We start from the raw sequence: 6395 nt of genomic DNA on the forward strand, positions 1-6395 counted from the left end.
TTGAAAACTATAGTTAATGATAAATTTCTGTTGTAAATACATGTAGATGTAATCAGACTAAATGCGTTTAGTGTTTGTTTTTCATTAAAAGGTAATTCTTTTAGTGACAACATGGTTGTGTACCCTAGCTTAAAGAGGATAACGCCGTACAATAAGTCTTGATCTCTTTGAGAATTAGTTGTAGGACGCTATCTCCTTTAAGAAATACAACCCAATGATGGGATCTATGACCCTGGCAATATGTAGCAAATGCACTTTCAAAAGGCTCTTTGGACATCAGTTCTATCACTCATTGTTCTCACACTGTCCAAAATACTGGTTATTTTGGACCCCTCATAATGAGGAAATCCGGGCCTCCTTGCTGCCGATCTCAAGTAGACGAACAGGTGTCGGCTTGAGAGAAACAGTAGCAGTTACAGCCCGGATTTCCTCATTATGACCCTAACTAGCCCATCCGCCAAAAAGGGAGCGACAAGTACATAATAGTTAATCTGGATGGATAAAGTAGTAAGGATCACTATCAAAATGGTTCAAATTGAAACTATAAAATGGTTAAAAATCAACTACTTATGGTAGTTACTTTATTAACTATTTTGAAATAGTTAAAATAACCACTTATTAGTCGGTGCAATACTAAGCCCCAAAGTAGTTACCATTTAACTATTAATAGTTAGTTTTCACCATTTAATTTTTGGAGTGCATAACCTCATTCGTATGAATAAATTATGACGCGTGTGCCAAATATGGGAAACAAAATGGCGTCGGCTGGTGTGAAAAAATAAATCGCGCTGAGAGTATACATTACGCGCATACATTACATTCAGACATTTGAGCTTCCAATAATTTTGTTAATTTACGTGAGTACATTTTCAACCCCGAAAAGTGTGATGAAGTTATGCTTTTATTTAGTAAAAATCGGTAGGTATGTCCAACAAGACATGTGTCTCAGCTGCCTGGGTGGGTGTGGGTCATCACTCAAAAGTCGTTCTCTGCAATGCATGCAAGCACTGCGTGTGTGTTTGATTTGGGTACACAATGTACGTTACCCTCTCTACTTCAAATGAATGAACCTCATAAGGGTTTGATTAATTAATTGTTTGTCGTACCTTCTTCGATCGAGGTCCGAACAAATTTTCAGGCTAGAGTACCGGGGTAAAACATAATGGTCGCTCCCCCATTTCGCTCGTTTCGTTTCGTTGCGCAAAGTCCAGTAAGCCGGATACATCTGTCATGTTGCGAAATCTCAAAATCTCCACTCTGTCGTGGGCTCCCCGTGATCGAGACACCGAGAGCATGAGTTTACTCCGGATCACGATAGACATCCACACATGCATTGATAACATATGAATGACTTTTCTGGCTTGGTTATTCATCAGATACTGTCATCAAATGACATTATTGCACCAAATTAAAATAAGAAAAACTGCTATTAAATGATTCATGAATTGTTTTCATTTTTTATTGATTCACACTGTAGGTATAATGTTAGACTACGGTTCTTTGCCTTGGGGAATATACGCATCAAATTAAACGTATCATGTGTCAAAATTAATTTCATTTCTATCCGAGTTGTAACTGATATAAATATACCGAGACATTTTATTATTCCAATGCTTTACTCAAATAATATAACTCATTCTCACCTATACCGGATTGTATTGTTACAGTATGTAAACGCAGCTCTGAACTGCGGATTGGTTATACATTCAACACCGGAACGGATTCGATATGCTCACGACAAGGCCAGGTGGCCACTATTAAAGTGAACAGCCGATTCCCGTCGCAGGGTGGCTCCAAAAGCCTCGGGGAAATAATATTTTACCTGACAAGTAACTTCCGACATTTTATGCCTGGACGTGAAATATTTACTTAAAATTCGAAATAATTTATATTCAGATGTAAGGGGGGGGGGGGGCTCCAATTCGCCCATTTAGAGACATTTTAAGCAATTACAATCGCTGCCTGCTCTGGGAAATTTGCTTAATGTTATGATTAAAAGCATATTCCAGTACATGGCATTGAAAGAAGTGACCTTATATTAAAGCCTTTGACATTCTCAGTTGAAACTATAGGAAATAGAACATCATTTTACACCTACATCACAGAAAAAAATATTATCAAATACATGTAGATAGCAATGTTTTTCAGCTTATTGTTAACTTTACAGATCAAACCATGGATACCCCAAATGCATCCATGTCGACGATCGAGGAGGGAGGGGGTCAACTGGATACGAGTAACTTCTGGGAGTATTGTCTTACGACGACCCTTTATGAATACATTCTACATGTATTAATCATAACCGGGACCTGCCTCAACAGTTTATTCATTTCTGTTCTTCTAAAACGGAAGATTGGTAAATCTTCGACGAGAATCTTGCTTATTGTTGCAGCAGTCGCAGACACCGCGGTCCTGTGGACTGGCCTACGACGCTGGCTGCTCTAGTATATACCTTTGACGTGGATTGAAGGCTTCTAACATAACTTGCATGTCCTGTCCACTATTTCTTCACAAGTTTCTTCAACCAATTTTTAAGCTTTAATTCTGTTAACCATTGAGAGGTGTATCTCTGTAATCTTTCCTTTAAAAGCTAGGATTATCTGCACAGGAAAATGAACGATCGTCATATTAACAACAGTTTTTCGTATGTTTTTCCTAAATTCACAAATACTCATTTGCTTCAGAATCGACCTCGAAACCCCGAGATATGCATTTTTTCTGTGTTATCCAACAAATATTAATTACATACAACCATTTCTGGGCAAACAGCTGTACCTGGATGGATCTACTTTCATCATCGTTTATGCCATTCCTTGTAATAATTCTGTGCAACTGTTCTATTCTACACCAGGTCATCCGAAGTCATACAAAGAGAAAAAGTCTCCAGCATCCTGAGAAAGGTTCAAATAGTCAGATAGCACATGCAGATGATGAGCATGACCTACATGTTGCTACTGTTAGCATAGTGTTTATCGTATTAACGTTACCAGAACGCGTGTTTTTTTTATTCGTGTACAATTTTAATACTGATTGGACCATTATGCAGCAAGTAGTCCGAGTGGTTCTTGCTCATTGTTTTGCGATTTCATTTCTACATGTATACGCGATTTCATTTCAATACACCAATAATACAGTAAACTTACTGTTATACTTCGTAAGTGGAACACAATTTCAAACTGAGGTATACCGGATGTTCCGAGCATGATTCTGCGTCTGACATTATAGGTTACCTGTTAAACACATTCAACTATGAAGCAACGCATCAAAATACTTGCTCATTTTTTGCCACCTTTATCTCCAAAACAACATTGAGAAGAACCTCTTTGACGGAGATTGAAAATGACACGCGCCCCGAGTATTGCCATTGATGGGCTGAGATCATCATCAACTGTTCAGTGGTATCGTGTTAAAGTGGGATTACCATTTTGGATCATTGATTGATTCCCACAGTGAATTACGTAATTTGCATAGCTGCAAGTTGTGACGGTAACTCATAATCGGTTTCTCTGTTATCGATACGGCTGGTGATGACGGAAGTGACGAAATAACCTTGGAGGAAGTCCTATAACACTTGTACTATCCTCTTTATTTGTTAACGAAAGGGGATAATTATAGTATTGCAATAACTGCCAACTTTGCCAAGAATCGAAATGACGGTAAGTCTCTATTCCCTGCCTGGTACAACCATTGGGAGCGTCCAATAAGCCTAACAAAGTTAATCATCTTGGGAAACATAACCAGTGATTTTCAATTAAACTCCCCCTCTCGATACATTTTATGTACGGGTGTGTCATGAAGTATTGGCTACTGTCGTCCTTCGCATTTGATTTCATTGCTTTTCCTCAGGGTTTTGTAATGACGAAGGAGTGAGAACAAACCCTAATTCTCAAGATGATCTTCTATTGATACGCACCCTGAAACTTAGTGGTCGCTATGTACTTATGAACCTTGATTTGCCTGTCAAATGGGTCTTCGCTCTCGCGTCCGTTCATTCGTCATCTGCTGACACACATGGCCGTGCTGCTGGCTGGGATCGATGTTTCAAGGCAATGATTCATTGAGCCAAGGCAAGTAAAGCTCTGTACACGCTGACAACATTTTCGGTAACATTTTAGGAAACATCTCGGCAACACACCTGGGCAACAAAAATTTGGCCCTGTATACACATGACAACATTCGACAACATGTTGGGCAACTTGTTATCGAATGTTTCTGAGAAAATGAGGATTTTGGACGGATATTCATAAACAATGGAAGATTCCAAGAGAAGAAGATGTATTGTCGGGGGCTCTGCCATAATTTTACGTATCCTGATTGAAAGACGGTAAAGAAGACGTAAAGATGAGAAAAGAGTGTGGACAAAACCATGGATATATATGAGAGACCAGCATGGGGCCTACCACTGTCTCCTGTCTACTGTCATCCCATAAACAGGCACAACTTTCCCATACTGCGATAAGTTGTTCAACTTCACTCAATAACCATTCCTTGCTGGAGGCTGCTATTTTGACTACATCACATGGCTTCAGGTAGATCATGTGATTTGTGGCCTATTTCTGATTGGATAAAACTCGACAACACTCGGCAACAAAATTGATTTGTATTATTTCGACAACATTTGAGCAACATTTGGCCAACATGTTACCGAATGTTTCCGAACTGTACACACTGCCAACATTTTCGATAACATCGCACCTGGACAACATGTTGGCCAACATGTTTCCCAAAATGTTGTCAGTGTGTACAGAGCTTAGCCGTCAGATATTAAAAAGACATACGTGTAAAGCTCTGTAAACACTGACAACATTTTGGGAAACATGTTGGCCAACATGTTGTCCAGGTGCGATGTTATCGAAAATGTTGGCAGTGTGTACAGTTCGGAAACATTCGGTAACATGTTGGCCAAATGTTGCTCAAATGTTGTTTATGAATTTCCGTCCAAAATCCTCATTTTCTCAGAAACATTCGATAACAAGTTGCCCAACATGTTGTCGAATGTTGTCATGTGTACACAGGGCCAAATTTCTGTTGCCCAGGTGTGTTGCCGAGATGTTTCCGAAAATGTTACCGAAAATGTTGTCAGTGTGTACAGAGCTTTAAGCCTTATCAGCTGCAGGCAAGTCGGCTCATACAGCACAGGTCTATATACACAAGCTAAAAGATGTGTCGAAATTTCTCAACACTGGTCAAAAACAGAAATTTTCTGCTGAAATAACATGTATTCATAATCAAGAATATTGAAATTGGGATTGTCGTCGTATGGTTGCTGTTAACGGGTAAGGAAATGTCTTTGAATTCGAAAATGATAATGTCCCTTTGTAAAAGCATCTTTGAATCTTTCTATTGACGGAGGAGCGGTCGATCAAGGAAGGGGGCAGTGGATGTGCAATTTCAGAACCGTATCCGCGCTGAATGGGCATTTTTTACTTGTCACTGCCGTTGGGCACCTATTATGTCTATAGACCTAGCGACTGCTTCTTCGACGAAATCCAATGAACTCATGTTTTTCACTTTCATCTAGCAACCTATGCATGCAAATCGAGGAAATATTTCTTAGTTGAATATAATCGGTTGCTTCGATAAGAAATGAAGAGACTTTAGGACTGACGAACACTGAACGCCTAAAATCGGCATGCTCACTTGGTGGTGTCTTTTATTGCTCGCCCTGAGCAAAAGACATCAGATGCACGGAACCTCCACTCAATTTTTCGCCTAATTCGGTGGACGAGGAAATTTGGATTGATAGTGTCCTTAAAGTGCGCAAGGCAAAACAGCGGTGATTCTTCCGATCGAGACGTGATTCGATTGTGAGCTCGCGCTTAATCACAACTGGTCTCCCTCGTGTAATGTTATGAGGTATTTGGCTCTTTGCTTGGTTGTTCAGAACAAATTTTGTCACTAACGCTGGCGTTAACTTAACTTGGCCCTATCTCCTTCAGTTAATCACTTTAGAAGTGAAAAAACTTGTTTTGAACGACTGCGCCCTGAAATGCATGCACGATGTTATACCATCTCAAAGTAATAGTATTTTCTCCTAGTATATACAGCTTCTCTTTGCTGTTTCATATTGTTTGATAGCACAAGGCCTCGTCACATTCCGATGGCCGACACCTACCGTCAATGATGACCTCTTCACCTTTTCGAAACAAAAACAAAATTATTTCTTGATTAGGCCCATTCGCAGACTGATACCAGGCAATAGATGTCACTGGATGTTTATTTGCCATTTTTCATTATCCATCGTCTTTTTTGATTCGCCAGACGGTTGGGGAAGATCTGATGATCATGATGAGTCGCCAGCACCACGACCGCAAACACCCGTGACTCCGGATAACCCGGGGCCAATACTTCCACGCCTTTGCAGCGACATTTCGGAGGGCGAGTCATTGTGCGCC

This window comes from Lineus longissimus, chromosome 10, assembly GCF_910592395.1.
Source record: "Lineus longissimus chromosome 10, tnLinLong1.2, whole genome shotgun sequence".
NCBI lineage: Eukaryota > Metazoa > Nemertea > Pilidiophora > Heteronemertea > Lineidae > Lineus > Lineus longissimus.